The sequence below is a fragment of the Pyrus communis genome, chromosome 9, assembly GCF_963583255.1.
Source record: "Pyrus communis chromosome 9, drPyrComm1.1, whole genome shotgun sequence".
Taxonomy (NCBI): Eukaryota; Viridiplantae; Streptophyta; class Magnoliopsida; order Rosales; family Rosaceae; genus Pyrus; species Pyrus communis.
The window spans coordinates 2,224,573-2,244,961 of record NC_084811.1 but is presented as its reverse complement, the minus strand read 5'-3'; the positions used below and the strand labels follow the sequence as shown (position 1 = coordinate 2,244,961).

Sequence of the window (20,389 nt, the reverse complement as noted above, 5' to 3'; positions counted from 1 at the left end):
AGTGTAAGCAACTGTAAGTTTTCCTTCTAGGAAATATTCTCACATAAATTCTCGAGTTCAAGTGAGGTATATTCATCTCCCCTATCACTCCTTGGTTTCTTGACTTGAATCCACTCTGCAACACTACCATGGACTTGGAACTTCTTGAAGATACTAAAGACGTCAGACTTGTATCTCATAAGTCAACCCAGCACATCCTTGTGCAGTCATCAATAAAACAAGAGGAAATACCTGTTTTCACTCATAGTTGCAGTCTGCATTGGACCACACACATTTGTGTGTATGAGTTCAAGAGGTTCTGATGCTCTCCAAGACGTTCCACTCTTAAATGCTTCTCTGTGATGCTTGCCAATTTTACACCCTTAACATACCTTCTCTGAGTTCTTCAATTTTGGCAAGCCACTGACCATGCTTAATTTTTGCGGATCATTTAAACTTTAGTAGTTCAGGTGCCCATATCTTTAATGCCAAAGTTTGGTGTAGTCTGTAACTTCAGTTTTCACCCTATAGAATTGTGATACTACATCAGTAATGGAAAGCTTCGATTTTCGGTCATCGCGACCCTTGGGAACGAGTTCTGGTGACTTCTATCATCAAACACTTCAACCATTTTGTCCCCCAAACAACAGAAAATAATGATGATCATTTGACCAACACTTAGCTGGTTTTCATCAAGGCTAAGTACCAACATATCACCTCCTTAATGAACCTTTTGCCTCTTCTTGTTTTAATCACAATTGTTACCTTGCCAATTGCTTTCACTAGCTGCCTGTTTCCCATTTTTATTCTGTCATTGAAGTTTCTATCAGTGTTGATAAGCATAGATTCGTGAACTGTCATATGGTTACTGCAACCACTATTTATGTACCATATATCATTTTTCTTTTCAACAGTAGTGACATTGCAAGCATATTAGACAAATAAGTTAGCCAACTGATTTCTTCTTGGATTGCAAGCATTTGCCAGGTGACCAAATCCATTACATTTGAAACACTTGGGTTTCCCCTTAAACCAACATATACATAGTGCACTTTATTATAAATTTTGCACTTGGTTTTGGTAGCATTTCCATTGTTTTGCTTTACTTGCTAAGTAGGCTTATTATCCCACTTTTTATCCTTTCCCTTCCAAGCTTTCTTGTATTTGGACTCACTACCTTGTCCACTAGAGCTTCCTTCCTTTGTATTAATACTCAAACCAGCAAAAGCCCCTTTCTGTCACACCATTCTCTGTATTAATACGTGGAGAAAAAAAAAATGGTTTGCAGAAGAATGAGAAATGCAGGTATTCATAAAAACAGCTATATTTTTATTTTTAATTCTTCATTATTCCTTGGTTATGATTGACGAATTTTTTATTACTTAAAGATTTCTCTCAAAGATTTTATTACTAACCATGCCTTTGGTTCAAACTTCACCTATCCGTTTCATGCGAATCATGTGTATGTACAGTGACGTTGACAGTTAGGTAGCTGAATTTGGTAGTCCTACTCTATACAAGTTTAATATATATCTAGCTCAGTACGTGGAGTTTGATTGGTATCACGATTGTAGATAAATAAATGTAGTGGCGGAGCCAGAAAACCAAATTAGGAGAGGCCTTTAAATCATGGAAAGAAATTAGCCTTTAAAATATAACTAATGAAGAAAAATCAAGTGTTTTGTTTTTTCTATTTGCATGGAAAAAATTCTAATCAAACCAGAATGGTGGAGCTTTACATTTTGTATGAAAAACACTTAGTACTGGAATGATTCTATCATAAGAATAAAACTTGTTTATAAGCTTGGATGAAAAAAAAAAATTAGATTCGAACTAAAATTTAGGATCATAACTTAAAATTAGATTTTGCCCTAGACTATATAGGCCTTTGATTCATATTGACTGGCCAAAAGAAAGGGTAGATTTGTATATATTAAAACATAAGGCTAATTATCACTACAAGAAAACATGGATTAAGTGTCACATCCCGGCCCGGGGCGGACCACTTTCCGGATCCGTTCCACCACCGTAGCACGATATTGTCCACTTTGGGCTTACCATTCCCTCACGGTTTTGTTTTTGGGAACTCACGAGCAACTTCTCAGTGGGTCACCCATCATGGGATTGCTCTAGCCCCCTTCTCGCTTAACTTCGGAGTTCCTACGGAACCCGAAGCCAGTGAGCTCCCAAAAGGCCTCGTGCTAGGTAGAGATGGAAATATACATTTAAAGATCACTCCCCTGGACGATGTGGGATGTCACAATCCACCCCCCTTAGGGGCCCAACGTCCTCGTCGGCACACACGCGACTAGGGTTAGGCTCTGATACCAATTTGTCACATCCCGGCTCGGGGCGGACCACTTCCCGGGCCCGTTCCACCACCGTAGCACGATATTGTCCACTTTGGGCTTACCATTCCCTCACAGTTTTGTTTTTGGGAACTCACGAGCAACTTCCCAGTGGGTCACCCATCATGGGATTGCTCTAGCCCCCTTCTCGCTTAACTTCGGAGTTCCTACGGAACCCGAAGCCAGTGAGCTCCCAAAAGGGCTCGTGCTAGGTAGGGATGAGAATATACATTTAAGGATCACTCCCCTGGGCGATGTGAGATGTCACATTAAGTGACCGAATTTTTTGTGGCTTGTGAAAATTCATCACATATAAGTAAAACAAGTGATGCTTTTTTAAAAATCACCACTTTAAGATTTTTGCAGGACACCAAAATATTTTACATCACTTATACTTTTGGATTCGCCACAAAAAAGTGGACGGAAAAGTTTACCGCCAAACGAAATTTTAATAAGTGACATAATGTTAAATTCATCACATAAGAAGAGGGAAGGCCACCTGGTCATTCCTCACATAATATTGAATTAAAAATAAAAAATATAGATGCAATTATCAAAACCCCCAAATAACAAAACCTATCCATTTATTCTCATTTCTTCCCAGTCTTCAGCGCCCTTTCGTCTACTCCTTCACCCTAACTTCGATGACCAGCTACTTGGTGGTTGCCAGCAACGGTGACTACCACCTCTCATTCGTCTCCCTCCCTCAGCCATTCTCCCACCCTTTGATTCTCGTTCACTAACTCTCTTATCTCTCTGACATAACAAGATCAAATTGGGGAAAGAGAAGTTCGATTTTTTCTCAAGTTCTTTCAGTTGACAACAAGGTACTTTGTTTCTCTATATTTCTTTAGTTGTTTTTGGATTTTCTTTTTTCTTTAATTGTTCCCCAGATTCTGATTTTCTTTCGCTAAAGATCCTACTGCTGGTGAATTGTTCTCTGCTTCAGATAGCAGTCAGTTTTCTGTTCCAGTCTTGATTCTTCTTTACTCTTTGGAGTGATCCTAAAATACTTGATTATGTTTGTAAACCTGTTTATAGAAATATATGTAGAAGTATTGATCTCAGCGAAAGTTCTTAATTTCTGAATATATTTGAATTGCTTTTATGTCTTTGCAGTGGTATATTCAAAGTTCTAAAAAGCGCTAGGCGCTATTTCGGCGGTAGGCAGGGGCCTAGCGTCTAGACGGATTTAAGTAAATTTATTGTATATCGTGTAAATAAGTAGAGATTACATAAAGTACATGTATTGAACAAACTTACAATTTGAAAACACATTAACCATGTAATCAATCTGAGTGTTTTTGGATGATACATGTATCCAACAAGGCAACAAGTATCCATCAAGCTTACTTACAAAGTTACAAGTTACAATCAAAATGAATGTTCTTGGATAATACCTGTATGCAATAAGCATCCAGCAAGCTTCCGTTTTAAAAGCACATTGTCATTGAGCATATAATCAAAATGAGAGTTCTTAGATAATACATGCATCCAACAAAAGACTATAAATGATCTCGGGAAAATGCTCAACTCCCCCTCTTAGTCTTTCCTGTGAGATGAAAAAAGAGAAACAAAACGGAAAACTGTATAATTCAGAACAACTAACAAATCATAATCCCAAACAATGCAAAATTCAGCTAAGCACGCATCATTAGATGCCTAAGGAGACGTTACATCACAAGGCCCCATTGAATTAGAGAGGCACCACAAAAGTAAAAAAGCAGATGTTCTAAGTTGATAATGGCAAAAAGCTAAGAACGATGTCATGCACTTGACCAGCCTATACTGACTAAATGAATTTTTGCGAACCTAAAATTAAAGCTTCAGTGAACTTATTAGACGATATGGGGTGACTGATGCAGCATCTGTCACCCCACTGGAGGGCAGGAAAGCCAAACTTTTTATAACATTAAGAGAGTGAGATAACATGAAAGTTGTTTTGCTAAGTATCCAATGATTAGCGACGTTGAACAAACTCCGTTGCCCGGTTGAGTGATTCCCATATTATCTATCCGCGTCTCCTCGAGACTCCTTGGCTCTCTTGCATCACTAAGTTCATGTATTACTTGACGAGGTCTCAGTTTATTGATGTCTTCAACAGTAGTCTTGATGAGACAGCTTTCTCCTCCTAGTGTTCGCTTCATCTCTCCAGATTATCTTGCTCTTTGACTCGTATTTTCACGTGGTTATTCATTACGGATACAAAGTTTCTCAATGGAGGAAGCTTGGGTATGACAAGGACCCAACCCATGAGAATTTAAGGAAGCTGTTGGAAGCCCCGGAAATCGATGCAGAGCAGTTGATGGCTGACCGGGTTCCTCCACCGAAGTTTATTAGATGTGACCAGCATGGCAGCCAATCGAGGTTTCTTTTTGCAAAGTTGAATCCATCTGTTACCCAGAATTCAACACACACTGACGGTTCAGATATTATTTTCACCGATGATCTGAGCTTGCAAGTATTTTTAGATCACTTGCAGGTCCTTGCAGTGCAAGGCTGATGAAGAGGAGCACTTTATATATAGATTTTCGATTTTCTGTTGTCATACCAAAGGAATTTTTTGGATAGTTTTGAAGAGAAAAAGGTGTCTAGTTGTATTAACCAACGGTGCTTTTCGTAACGAGCCATATTTTTATTCGAGTATCTGATATCATTACATGATCGACATTATCGGCAAAATGGCAGATTGAGCTCAAATGACTAGAAATTCTACACACATTAAACAAAATGGGCAATTGATGCTTGTATTTCTTCTAGGGTTCTCCCCTTGGCCTCTGGCACTAGCTTTGCTACGAACAGAACAGTTAAACCGGCAATGGCTGCGTAGAAGAAAAACGTTCCTGAAATCATTCGAACAGTTATTAGTATGCAGAAAGAACGGAAGGGCAGGGAAGAGAGTAGGGAGTGGATGTTTTACCCACCTGCCGTGCTTCTCTCCATCATAAAATTGAAGGTGTATCTTGTTATCAAAGAACAAGACTAGAACACCAAACTCAACAGACTTCCGGCCGAACCTTTAATGTTTACCTGACATTCCGATCAAGTGTGTCCAATAACCCTGAATGCAGCATCAGTTAGAAATCATTTGTTGAAAAAAACATATGCATTTTTTCTGTTACTTACCAAAAGAGAAAAGATCCATTTTTCTATATATGTATTCAATTTATTATTTCATTTTTTCTATTACAATTTGGAAGGAATTTAATCCTTAGACATAATCAAATCACAACGCATCTAGATTTCGTACTATTTTTAGCTAATTCCTTTCGCAAAAGAGGAAAAAAATTACATGTTTCTGATCTGTAGGTATCCGATTTCTTACCTTCTCTTTCTTGTTAAAATTTTAGGGAATCTAGCGCTTGACCACCTACCAATTAATGGACTTAAATTTCTGAACATTTTTAGCTATTCTTAACCTATATAATGTAATATTATTTCAAGGATTCTTCCAAGTAATTCAGTGCAGCAGTAAACATAACCACATCTTATACATTCCTGCTACTTTTCTAACTCAAAAGATATGGACAAGTCTTCGTCAAAACTGGCATTATTGGTTGTGTTCATGGTTATTGCGTCCGGTAAGATATTATATCTCATGATCCTCTCATTATTTATATGGGAAGGCATACATTATATAGGTTAAATTGAATCAAATTATAATTAACTGTTTGGCATGCAGGTCTGGAGCTATGTGCTGAAGCAAGGAACATAGCGGATCCTTATTGCAAATCAAATCAAGACTGCTACGATTGGTGCGGCATTTGCAAAACTTGCCAATGCTTGAATAGGCAGTGTTTTTGCACCAGATCCGAGGCTGGGCCGCTGATCCCGATTTCTTCAATTCTGGCCATGAACTGAAATTTCAGACAACATGTATTGTCTTCAAGTGTTTATGCGTCTTGAATAAAGCATCTTATCCAACTGAAAAATAAAATAGGAGCTGATTTTGTTGCCCTAGTTCAATAAAACTGTAAGCCCTAGAGATGAATAATATTTGATAAATTATGTCTCTCCTCTTCTATAATTGTAAACATGATAGGTTAAACTATCAATTTAAATAATCTCTGTTACACCGATTTTGCACAGTGATTAAATTAAAATAAATTCTCGTGTGAAACCTTCCGCCTTTTTTCCTACCATCTCTCTCCTTCACATCCCCTTCCTCTCCATCTCTCTATCGATTGTTTGCTACCCTTCTCTCCTTTTGAGATTTTTGTTTTTTAACTTTTCGTGTATGAAAAGGGGAGAGGGACCTATTTCAAAATTTTCACCGTTGTCAGAAAATTTCATATTTGAAAAAAAGGTTCACACCTTCATAAAGAAGGGGATGTCAATTTTCGAAACCACACAATCTCAAATTTTTTGGTGCTTTGTAACTAACTGGGTTTGAATATTATTGATAAAACCTAGTTAGTTACGATCCAGCCTCAAAATTAAGGACCTTAGGCCATCTCCAACCGAAGGAGGGCCAGAGGACTCATTTTAACCCTCTGGCCCTCTAAGAAATTAATATTTTAATGAATAGTGCAGAGCCATATTTCTTACCATCTCCAACTGAGGGGCCAGAGGGCCATATGGCAAACATAGCCTTGTGAAAAAAGAAAAAAATCATCTCTAACCGAAGGCCAAAAGATCATAGGGCCAAACATAATTTATTATTTAAATTTAAAAACTACAACAACTTAAAGTTATAGGGAAAAAAATAGAATTTTTAAATTTTTCTAAAAAAAATTTGTAAAAAAAAAAAATTGTAATGAAAAAAAATCAAATATAGCATTCAAATTTGTGGCCCGACTCGGGGTTGGCTAGCTGGGTTGGGCCAACCTGTTGACCCTTTGGCCCTTTTTTGTCCCGTGGGGCCATGAGCCATTTGACCTGTCCTTCGATTGGAAACGGTTTTCGAGTTATTTTCGACTCTTTGGCCCTCTAGACCATTTGATTGGAGATAAGATACTCTTGATCTTTCTGTATTATCAACATGTGCTAAAAGAGAACATGGACTGTGTGATATGGGAATTTGATTATTTTCAAGAATTTTGACAATCTGAACCCTTTTTTGCCAAAGAAGCCCCTCTCCGACTGCTTGACGTGTAATCTACTTACAAGGACCATCCCTGTAGTGCGCAAGTTAATTTTGGTTGGTTAATCCAATCAATTCATTGATGGTTGGCAGGTATATTGGTCCTAAGGATGATCCTGCAAGTATTTCACGTGTATCTCATCGGTGGCTTTAAAAACCCTCATGAATTGACTTGGGTTAGAATATGCAACTAGATATATCCGCCAAACTTAAGTTTTCCTCCTCAAACTCAATTTTTTGTTTTCTTGGCTAAACTCCGATAACTAGAATCCAACAAACATAATTACTCAATCAAAGCGTGTGAAAAACTTCAAATGCAAAGTGTGAAATCTTAGTCCTCAGATTTCACTATTTAAATTTACGTATTTTCATATTATTAATTTTGACGCGTTTATATTTGCAGCGCATAATTTTTAGTAAAAGGATGAAAACGCCCTTAATGAACTAAACAGAAATTTTCAAGAACATATTTGATGTGTATATATTTTTCCACTTTTCTTCGTGTATTTGGATAATACTCGTTGATAAAAACATGTGAGCACAAATGGAATGTGATTTGGAGCTATAATGAATGAAATATAAATGAGCAAAGGCTAGGGGTAAAATGACAAAAATTGTCCCGTTTTGCTAGAAGGCTCCAAAAAATTTGGGAGCATTCCCGTTATTTTTTAGCCAGGTGGATGGCTGTGACTGGGGAGGGAAAAAAACAACTGCCCAATTAGAAGAAGGGAAAGGAGAGAAATGAGGGGAAATGGCAGCCAATGAGGAGGAGAGATGGAAGTGAGGGAACCAATCAGAAGAGAGGAAATGAGGGAAGGAGAAAAGGAGGGGGAAAACCGGGTCCACCTTGACCCGCTCGACCCGACCAAGTACCACGGCCAAATTCGATCCTTTCTCCAGCCAATTTCGGGTGAATTGCATTGATCCACTACCCAAAAATTTATCCTCGACCTTTCCTCTCCTCGTTATATGAAAAACTAGAGTTAATTGGATCTTGATTTGGCAAAAATAGCACCCTGGGTGCGTCAAGTGCTCTACTTTGATTCACCAAAACCTGAAGCTAACTCCATCCATCACCACCCCCAATCTACTCCCCACAAGCTCAAAAACAATGCCCAAACAGTGGTGGAGGCGTCGAAGCATGTATGGAGGTCAAATCGAAGCATACCCAATTCTAGGGTTCCGACGGTTCGTGGGTAATTTCAGGTGTTTCTCGATCGAATTGGACTTTGGCTGAGGTATGAAAATTGCTTCCCTCGACTTGTTCTACATTTCTGTAAAATTTGGTAATTTTTGGAGTTAGTTAAATCTTCCAGCGAGTCGGGGCGGCCGGTCGCCACATGCAGCGACGCGTGGGCCAAAACACCACTTGGCCTCCCTAAGCTAATTTGGATGCCCTGATTCCATATTTGACATCCAATTGACAGAATTCCATTGTTTGATTATATTTTCGTTAAGGTTTGCCACTTGGTCATTATATGATTCGACGGTCTGACCGTTAGATTATCACCAAACTTTAATACATAATAGACCGTAATATTTGAGGACATTATGAACTGACAGATTAGGAATCTGAGGTGCGGATCTTCCCGAAGTGGATTTTTAAGTTTTTATAATCAAACATTGATCGCCACTTGAATTTGCGATTGGCAGAGATCCAACCGTTGGATTGTAATGAAATTTTATTATGTAGTTTTGGAAGTATAATGTGGATCTTGGGAAGTTATGGATCAAAAATCTGATGGGCAGATCTTCCGGTTTAGATTTCTAGATTTGTGGACCCTACTCACGACCTTGATTGACGGTTGACTTTTTAGTCAACTCGCCTGAATTCTTCTAGCGTGTCGATGAGCTTAGAGTGTTGTTAAGATTTTATGGAGCTTATTGGGCTCATCATGATGACGTGTCTTCCTCGATTGACGTGCACCTCAATTTATGTATCGATGACATCACATCGTGTTATGATTGTTTATTTTATGTGATTTGACTTGTGTATTGAACTTGTTGTGGAGTGTGGTTGATTTATATATTTGGTTTGATGTGATGAAATGTGAGGTCTAGTAGTGGACCGTTAACCCATTGTTATGGGGTTTATTGATTCGACACTTTTTTCACATCTTGCTTCCTTATGTACTTCTTAATTCATTTTCGTTAAGCCCTTTTGAATTGAGTACTTGGTTCATGTATTGTTTCTTCGAGTGTTGCTATATTTCTTGGACTTCCACTGGATCCGTTGAGTGATCCGGAACTGGGTTCCACTAAGGTTCCGTTGAGTGGCCTGGTTCCTTGCTCCGTCTGGATTCCGTTAAGAGGTTTGAAATCCATCGTGATCCGCGATTTCGTTGAGTGGTTCAGAATTGCATCCTACAGTGGATTCATTGAGTGGTCTGATATCCATTCTACTCAGCGATTTCGTTAAGTGGTTCGGAATAGTATCGACTCGGCTTTTGTTGAGAAGTTCGGAATCCTTTCTACTCCACGATTTCGTTAAGTGATCTGAAATCCTATCCTGGTTTGGATTCCGTTGAGTGGTCTGAAATCCCCCTTGGTGTCTTGGTTCTGTTGAGTGGTCCAAAACCTGATGTTGATGGATTTCGTTGAGTGGTCCGAAATCGCATCATTTGACTTGTTGGTTCCTTGGATTCAATTTCAACTTTAGGGATGTAGGCTTTGCTTTAACCCTGCATTTCAGTGTATTGAACGTGTTATTGTTTGGTGTGATTATTGGATGTTGTTGGATATAGTTGTTATGATTATTATTAGACTCATTGACCAATATGGCTAGAGATTTAAGTTGCACTTCGTTGAATGTTCGTTGAGATGCTCCATGCCTGAATTATGGGATTATGTTGAGGCATAGTGATTTATGTGATGATTGTTCAAGGGTAGTGAAGGACGAGCTACGAATGACTTGATCCCTGTTTAGGGTATGTAGGCAGTCTAACGAGGAGGTTAGATGCAGCCATAAAGTATACGAAAATTACTACACAATTCGAATCTTGAATTATGCTTTGTACATATCCCGAAGGTGGGGTATGTTAGATATACCGATACTTGGTGATGTCACGTGTCGATCCTAGTCGTATGTCGGGATCGGGGCGTGACACAAAGATTAGTACAAAGGTTGTTAATTTCCCCCAAACTTGTAAGGAGTTGTCAATTTCTCCCTAAACTTTAGTTTTGGTCAACAACCCCTTAAACTTTTATAATTGGTCAATTTCTCCCTAGAACTTTAATTTTAGCCGATTATCCCCTTAAACTTTTATAATTGGCCAATTTCCCCTATGGCATTGGATTTTCGAATTTTTCATCCAATTTTTCATGCATAGGATCGACACGTGCACAACACATGGTAATTGTTTGAGGGCAAAAAGGCAATTGTGGACAACATATTGTTTTTATTCTTTCTTCTTCTCTTTCGCTAGTTCACTATGTGCACTTTATTTGAATTTTATCTCTAATGTGGACAAGGCCCCTCATTTCCTGAGTTGCTTCAAAAAAATGTGTGTTTTTAGTATCGTACCTAGTTACTTGTTGTACAGACTATGTATGAGGGAATATAACTATATACACAATATGTACATTAAAGTAGTGAGAAATTACAAGCGTCCTTTTATCTTGACATCAAAATTACGACAGAAAACATATGAAAATCAATCGAAGGCATAAATAAAAAGAAGGATTGTGACCAAGTAATGAGCATGACAAGGTTTTACTACCGTTGACTATTTTCCTAGCTACATTGCATCCTATTGATCAGCTTTTCCCTAAAAAAACGTAATTAATAAGCATGACAAGTGTTTAAAGGTTGAGACGGACAAGTATTCATGCATCTTCTATGTGTTCATGGATGCTCTGGTACCACGTAGAAATTGATTTTTTTTAAAATTAATTTGTGTAATAGTACAAACATATGTAGTATACAATAGTTGATTTGAATAGCTAGTCTAATTGATTACGATCAATTACAATCAATGAGAGATCAATCTAAATGAATCCGACAAGATTTGCGATGGCAAGAGAATCTCGGTGACACAACCAAATATATGCTACTGGTTTTAGGGTTTCAAGTGCTTGAGTGCAGCAGCAAAAGCCACAACTATCTTTAGACATTCTTGCCACCTAATTGCAAGGTCAAAAAGACGCGGACAAGTCTTCATCAAAAATGGCTTTTTTGGTGTTTGTGCTCATGGTTGTGGAAGTATTACTTTTCGAGAAAATTTTATTATGCTTCGGAGTCTCTTATTCTATAAAATTATTGACGATTAGATCTTGATCATTGCGTCTTTAACTAAATGTATTACGGTAAAGAACCCCATGGTATGTTAAGATACCATGCACAAAGCCTACTAAGTAATCCCTAGTATATAATTTGATACAGTCCTGTAAATTTTCTAGTTGTTAACGGTAAATAAATTGTTGGCAGGTCTGCAGCAATATGCTGAAGCAAAGAAATAATTTCCCTATTGCAATACTGATCAGGACTGAAAGTTCAGACATATGTCGATTCTTTTTGGGGTTTAGGCTAGAACTGAAAGTTCAGACATATGTTTTTTGTTCTGATTCAATTAAATTGTTAGCCCTAGATCAACCATGGATTTGACCTTCTTTCTAATTAATTCCTTCAGAATCTTTCATTCTAAAGCAAAAATTAACATCGAAGGCTTTTGAAACATTTCTGTATGTTATTTTGTATATAATAATACATTTATAGTAAGGGGTGAGGTTTGAACTAAATTATATAATGAGATAGTTATAATAATTTAGTTCGAATTAACTTCTTTCGACAAGAATCAAATCTAAGACATGTTACTTACAAGAAAAAAAAATATCACTAGACTATAATACTAAGTATCGTAACATTTCTCTAAGTTAATTAAGTAAAAGCCATCTCATTCATGAATGAATTAAACAATTTTTCACTCACCGTCCCAATGTTATGACATTATCTCAAACCAATCACATACTGCTACAATGACCTTCTCGCTCAGAGAAGTTCCTATATATCACAAATGGATGAACGTATAATAGTAAATGTACATTTTTTATGGGATACTGTTAACAGGCAGAGAATCAACTAGACGAACACTCACACAACTAGAGAAGGAGACTAAGATAAAGAGCCAAACTCTGTTCATAAATTCATTCAAATACATCCCCCCCCCCCCCAACCTCCAGAATTCTAGCATTTTAAAAGGTCTAGCCAACTGCTTAATTAAACGCTAACACAACTTCCTAGTCCACTAAAACTTCATAAATGATAATCAAGTCCCAACCCAAACACATAATTAAAACACAAATTACCAAAATACAAATCACTAAAATATAAATTAGCCATTTAAATATGAGAGTTCAATGAATTTCTCTTTCATGCACTGCGTCAGACTCTCCAGGTGAGAAAGAACTCACCCACGAGTTCCCTGATTCAAAATTGATCCATAACCCAAAGTGTTGTAACCAACTTTTCTTCACATGCTTAGTTTTCTTTTTCAAGCTAACAAACAACTTCTTTGCATAATAGAAAAAAATGGCGGTTATTTCCAGAAGCCGCAATAGTTTATAAAGATTTATTGAGGATGTATCAACTTCCAAATATTGCAATAACTCTTTTCGTTCTCCCATTTTTTTTTTTGTTAAGTCAGTGTGCATGAAGTCATACCAAACCGGATTATGAAACTCAAATGTAGGAGTAACTTCCACAACTTTAGGTTGCTCATGTGTGGCAATGTGTTGTGGCATGCATCCATTTTTGAATTCTAACACCACATCTCTATTACCAAAAACCATCAATATGTTGCTGCTTGTTTGATCAACATAAGACTCCACATCTAAAGCACAAGTAGAGGCCAAAATATCCCTTGTAGAATCTGATTTGCAAACCCCTTCTTGACATAGACTTGTTGAGTTCTTCAGTGATACAAATTCAATTGTTTTGTCCTGAAAAGTGTCGAGGTTGACATTCTTTAAGTTCACTTCTTCATTGTCAACATATTCATCGAAAATAGTTGGTACAATCCAATCAAAAGCACTAACCATTTTATCAAACTTGGTTTCTTTATCCGTATTGAGTTTCTTCTTCAAGAGAAATTCCAAGTTTATCTTCCTTACACCTAATTTCAAAATAAGAAGGCAAAGAAAATTGACTTACGTCCAGGTTTGAAACTTTGTTGATTTCAATTAGTGCTTCAACCTCAAATGCTAATCATTCAGCGTCATTTGGTTTGTAATCTTCCGCACAATCCCTCGCAGCTTTAAGCCAGTTATGAAATCTTGGCATCCCAAGCTACCATAATGGATTTTTATTCCCTTAAGACGAACGGTGTTGTGGATTGTAAAACCACCTCAATTCTGCCTCATGATCAGAATTAGTGCGCCTTGACCCACCAAGCTTCATACGAGCTTCTTGGCATTCAATTCACCTACTAAGTTGCTCAACTTGTCTTCGAAGTGCTTGAAGTTCTTTGTCTCTTTCATCCCTAGATTCCACGATGCTCATATGGTGCTCATGTTTTCCGCTACCTCTTTGTCCCACCATTTTACATAAACGGTGTGGAAATAACCCAAAGTGTAACATCTCACATCGCTTAGGGGAGTGTATCTTGTAAGCCTTATATGTATATTCTCATCTCTACCTAGCACGAGGCGTTTTGGGAGCTTACTGGCTTCGGATTCCATCGGAACTCCGAAGTTAAGCGAGTTCGTGCAAGAGCAATCCTAGGATGGGTGACCTACTGGGAAATTCTCGTGTGAGTTCCCAGAAACAAAACCGTAAGGGCGCGGTCGGTGCCCAAAGCGGACAATATCGTGATATGGTGAAGTCGAGTCTGGGATGTGATGGGGGTCCGGGCCGGGATATGACACAACGAACATAGCAAAGCTCTGGTACCAAATGATGGAGGACTGCTAAAGGACAGAGAATCAACTAGACGAACACTTGCACAACTAGAGAAGGAGACTAAGATAAAGAGCCAAACTCTGTTCATAAATTCATTCAAATACATCCCCCCTCCCCCAACCTCCAGAATTCTAGCATTTTAAAAGGCCTAGCCAACTGCTTAATTAAACGCTAACACAACTTCCTAGTCCACTAAAACTCCATAAATGATAATCAAGTCCCAACCCAAATACATAATTAAAACACAACTTACCAAAATACAAATTACTAAAATATAAATTAGCCATTTAAATATGAGAGCTCAATGAATTTCTCTTTTATGCACTGCATCAATTTTTGTTCAGCCGTGTTTGATTTCTAGACACAAACTATTGAAGCTCACTGATCTCTCTGCATCATCAGAATGTTGCTAAAAGAGCAAATGGACGGTCAGGGATGGTTGGAATTGTGGCACCATTTTCCAGGATTTTTACAATCTGATCCATTGATGGCCTAGCATTTGGAACTGGATGAGAAGCAAGCACAGCAACCAACGAATACTTCTCCCTCACTTCCGGCGGGCCTAATTCGGGCATGGATTCATCAATGACATCCAAAACTCTGCCTTCCATGACTTGTGACCAAGCCCAATCTGACAACAACAAAGGTCTATTCTCGTTGTTGAATTCTATAACTGCTTTCTTCCCACTCAAAAGCTCAAGCAGCACAACCCCGAAACTGTACACATCAATTTTTTGAGATATTTGGCCATACAAAGCATACTCTGGAGCAACATAACCTAGTGTGCCGGCAACCCTAGTGCTCATATGTGTCTGCCCCTCTGGTGTGAACTTTGCAAGGCCAAAATCTGCCAGTTTTGCTTCAAATGCTTCATCTAAAAGCACGTTGCTCGCTTTGATGTCACGATGGATGATAGCAGGCTGCACACCATGGTGTAAATAAGCCAACCCGCGAGCAATTCCAAGAGCAATCTTTTGGCGAATTGACCAGCTAAGCTTCTTGGATTTCGGTTGGAAGAGATGGTCATAGAGGCTTCCGTTTCGCATCAATTCACAAGCTAGAATTTTCTGGTGGCCTCCTCTCTTCACCGTAGCGATACAATAGCCTCTCAAGGACACAAGATTCACATGCCTTACGCTTGCGATCACCTCTACTTCGTGTGCGAAAACTTGGTCTCCAGCAGCAGAGCAGTTCTTAAACCTTTTCAATGCAACTTCAGAGCCATCTTGCAACATTCCCTTGTAAACATTCCCATATCCTCCAAAACCAATTATGTTCTCGCTTGAGAAATTCCTCGTAGCCTTCTGTATTTCCTCGAAGCTGAACTTTATCGAAGTACTAATTTGACCGCTAATTTCCATCTCCCCACTCGAAACTTCTTTGATTTGAGCCAAAGTCTCCCTCTTCTTCATCTTCCATTTCTTGTGCCATATCCAAAGAAACCAAACCACAACCAATGCCCCGATAAATCCATGAAAACAACCAACTGCGATCCCCCACATCACCGCCTTGGGGTCTCCGGACTTTTTATTAGACGGTGAGAAATCAAGCCGAAACAAACACTTGGCAGTCCCTATATCTGTTGGTCCAAACCTGTTGGAAAATGCTGCAGCATATATAAACGGGTATTCATTGCAATCCGAAACATTGCCATCGTTCGAGACTCTGAGATAAGATGCGCGAACTCTTGACAAGCAATCTACGCAGGAATTACAAGCAGAATTGTTCTTCAAAGACTGATCACAAGAGCCCTTCATTTGTTGCAAGTCATCTCGTGAAACCAAGGTTTCGAAATCTGACTTTGTTGTGATGTTCATACAACTTTGTGACATGAAATTGGTCTTCAAGCCACATGTGGGCTTAATATCAAACCCGGGAATGAATTCATTGACTAGATTCACATACGAATCCCAGCAGGCATCCAGGACATCTGGATACAATGAAAACAATCCAGTGGTTCGAAGATATTCTGATCGAAGGAGACGGATTCCTTGTATCATGTACTGGCACTCGGTCGCAATATCTTGCAAGGGGAATGGATGCGCGTTTTGGGTGATGAGTTTGTGGAGAAGGTCGACATTCAATGGGCATGGAGCTTTAGTTGCATTGCCCAATTTTCTATGGAAATTTTCATGGGAAATTGCTCTGGAATTGGTGAACAGTAAGACGAATCCAAGGAGTTGAAGAAATTGACAGATCATTAGGGTTTTCATTGAGATTTGCAGGATGCAGCAATGATTATGGGATTTTGGTTTTTTTCTTTGGCATGCAATGGGAAGTTTGACTTCATTCTTTGGGAGATCACAAATGGTTTGAAGCATTAGAAAGTGGGACCAAATCCACCCAATTAATGAATCCGGACTTTTGAAATTTGATTCAACGGCTAAAAACAGGAGAGCTCCTTTAAAAATTATAATAACTTTAGCCGTTAGATCAAATATCAATAGTCTGGATTCATTAATTTGGTAGATTTGGTGGAAGAGATCCGGAGAGAATCTATTTCCTTGAAAGTGAAATGGAAGTTTGGCAGTCACTGTTGGAGCCTTGGAGGGAAGCAATTTAAATTGATTTGTGGATGTGGACCTAACTTCTAACTGAATTTTAAATTTGGGGTCTTGGTTTTGTATACTCACACTTATACTCTTTCTCTGCAGAGAGTTGCCCTGAGATACTCTTACTCTAATCGTGAGTACATTAGGCGTCTAATAGGCAGAACAAACAAATAAATGATTAGTTTCCAGGAAGAGACCTGGTTGGCCTTAGGTTTGTCCTAATGTTTCTTGGTTGGATTAGTGATGTCATATTCTAATTAACATATTCAGTTGTCCTAATCTGTTGGAATCAATACTTATGCTATCAAACCTAACAAAATACGATATTTATCTTTGAAATCTCTTCCATCTGTTGAAAAATATGATTATGGATATAATTAAGGAGCTTAAATCCAATGCTTAATCCAAAAGAAATAAAAACTTATGAAGGACTAAGTTAGTGGTTAAGATATTAGTTCAGAATAATTACATTCTTTGTTCAGTTAAGTTTTCATTTGATATGATCAAGTCAATACATTTGACATAATCATGCCAATACAAATGGAAACTCAACTGATCAAAGAATGTAATTATACTAAAACAATTAGAATAAACACTTTTTTTGTAATAATATTTAAAATAAAAAAAAAAAAAAGAAAGAAAGAAAGGCATTTCTAACATTGAAACACTTCTAGAGCTCGAGATAGGCTTGACTTGGTTCCTATACAAGCCGAGCTTAATCAAGCTTCAAAATATTCAAATAGGCTTGGCTTGGCTTGGTTCCTAACATAGAAACTTTTTTAGAACTCGAGCTAGGCTTGGCTTGGTATAGAAATTGGCACCATAAATTAGTATTTTTGCAAGAGTTTATGCTTTTGTTACCAAGTACATTGACAATAGGGTGACATACATATCAATCAAATAAAGCATTTTAAGGAACAAATGAGAGACTAAAGTACAACGGAGTTACTCAAAAAGGTCACTACTTCACATCACTGCCATAAGATTGGAGTCCATCCATGGAATTTTATCTTGTTAGTAAGCCGATCTATATTAGTTCGTTTTGCGCAAGACGCAAGTACTAAACCCATCTATCAAAAAAGAAAAAACCCCACCTTTTTTTTTTTTTTTTTCTGAAAAGCCCACATTTTCATATCAGATGACTTTGTTGTTTCAAGGATCTGAATTTAATTTGGGAGAGTTTGATGATCCAGTTACATATAAAGAAGTCATAATTAGTTCTCAAAGTGAAGAGTGGTTGAAATCCATGAAATATGAGCTTGAATCAATGAGTAAGAATGAAGTTTGGGAGTTAGTTCAATTACTAAAAGGATGCAAGGCTATATTCAAAATCAAAAGAGATTCTAAGGAAGACTTAAAGGGTATAGGGTTAGATTAGTGGTTAAGGGTTTCACTCAAAAGGAAGGAATTGAATTGACTGTAGTAAAACATTTTTTTCCGGAATCTACCAAAGATTCATTTAGGGGGCACTTGTAGCTCAATTCAACTTTTTTTACATGAAACCGCATTCTTAAATGTTAGATGAAGAAATTTTCATGAAGCAATTTGAAGGGTACATTTAATAAGGGAGAGAGAATTTGGTGTAAAGGCTCAAGAAATCAATTTATGGTTTGAAACAAGCCTCAAGACAATGTACTTGAAATTTGATCAAGTTATACAAATTTTTGGTGTCGTAGAAAATCCGTCTAATGAGTACACATATCTTAAATTAAGTGGGAGGAATTCCGTATTGGTCCTCTGTGAAGAATACATTTTTCTAGCTAGCATTAATCTTACCCTACTCCATGAGACAAACTTTTCTTGTCTAATAAATTTGAGTTGAAAAAGGAAGAAAAAGACTATGCATACTAATTTTTCCTTCACGGTGTCTCCAGGTTAGTTAGATCATCTCCAACCGAAGGAGGGTTAGAGGGCTCGTTTTACCCCTATAGCCCACCAAGAAATTAATATTGTAATGAACAGTGTCAAGCCATATTTTTTACAATTTCCAACCGAGAGGGCCAAAGGGTCATAGACCGAACATAATTTATTATTTTAATTGAATTAATATGGTTACTTAAATTAAAATACAGTCTAGTGGTATTCCTCTTCACTTGTAAGTGAGAGGTCTTAGGTTGGATTCTCGCCAAAGATGAATTTGAACCACATTATTGCTAGCCCATTGTGAGGCTAAGCCCACCCCCTCCCCTTTAGTATAGATAATATCGCTTGTTCAAAAAAATAAATAAATAAATAAACTACCTCAATAATTTTTCGAGATGTGATTTCAATAATTTTTTGGATAAGATTTTAAGTGACACATGTCGATAAGTGAGTAACTTTGTGGATTTTTTGTCAATATGGAATCTCAATAATTTTACTTCTTAGATTTCGAGTGACACGTGTCGATAAGTGAGTAACTTTGCAAATTTCTTGTCAATAAGGAATCTTAATAATTTTACGTCTCGAATTTCAAGTGCCACGTGTCAAGATGTAATTGGTTGTAGGAATTTTAGATATGATTTTTATCTACGTGACACTTCTTATCTTCAGCTTCCAATATCCATAAATAGGGTGGATATTAGGCTATAATTCACACACCTTCAACTTGACCCTCTCCAATATCTCTTTCGCTTTCAATTCAATCTCTTTCAATTCAAGTTTGCAATGAATTCCAACTTTGGATCCTCTTTGGATTCTAACTGGCGGTCCTCTTAAGTTTAATGTTATTTAATGTTGTTTAATATTGTTTAATGTTGTTTAATGTTACTTAATGTTATTTAATGTTGTTTAATAACTTAGGTAGTTATAGGAAGAAGAAAAAAAATTAGAGTTTTTAGAGACAGTTTTTGTGTCATTTCGAGCTATTTTCGACCCTATAACCCTCTGACCGGATCAGTTGAAGATGACCTTATTTACTTGTGTCAATCAATATAGGCTAATAAGATTTACATTCTAATAACATTTCAATTTTGTGTTTCAAACTTGAAGACAGATGTGACACATTGCATTAGCTACCTAACTTGGCTAGCCTTGAAACTGCTTCTATCCCTAAGAAAAAAATAATTGGCTTCTTATATAGTGAGTTATTCCTCTTTGCCTACAAATTATAATTTGACATATGTGTATAAACTTTTATTTTTAGAGTTTTAACAAGATACTTTGTATACATGTGCGGTTAAGAAATAATAACTTATTATAGGTAAAGAGCAAAGTAAGGTATGACAGGATATACTATACTTCAATTGTGTGTAACATTCTCACGTGCAACTGATGTTAGCATACCCGGTGGTATAACATTTACACTAGTAGTCCACTTGATGAACTTATAGGATCGACCATCACATTTTTTTTGGATCAGATCGACCATCAGATCAAGCAACAACAAAATTAATGTGTTCAGCTTGAAAGTCTACATCTCCATGGCCAAAAGCATAAATCCATCATTCATATAGAACCATGACTCAGGCCAAAAACATCTGCCAACCGGTATATCAGGGTCCATTTCTTAATCTGATTTCACTAGTCGGACCATACAATACCTAACATATAT

At 37.5% G+C, this 20,389-nt stretch overlaps 1 pseudogene; it reads right to left on the bottom strand.

The window, feature by feature from the left end:
* Positions 1-14,645: 14,645 nt before the first annotated feature.
* Positions 14,646-16,305, bottom strand: LOC137745463 (probable LRR receptor-like serine/threonine-protein kinase RKF3; annotated as a pseudogene).
* Between the last annotated feature and the right edge of the window lie 4,084 nt (positions 16,306-20,389).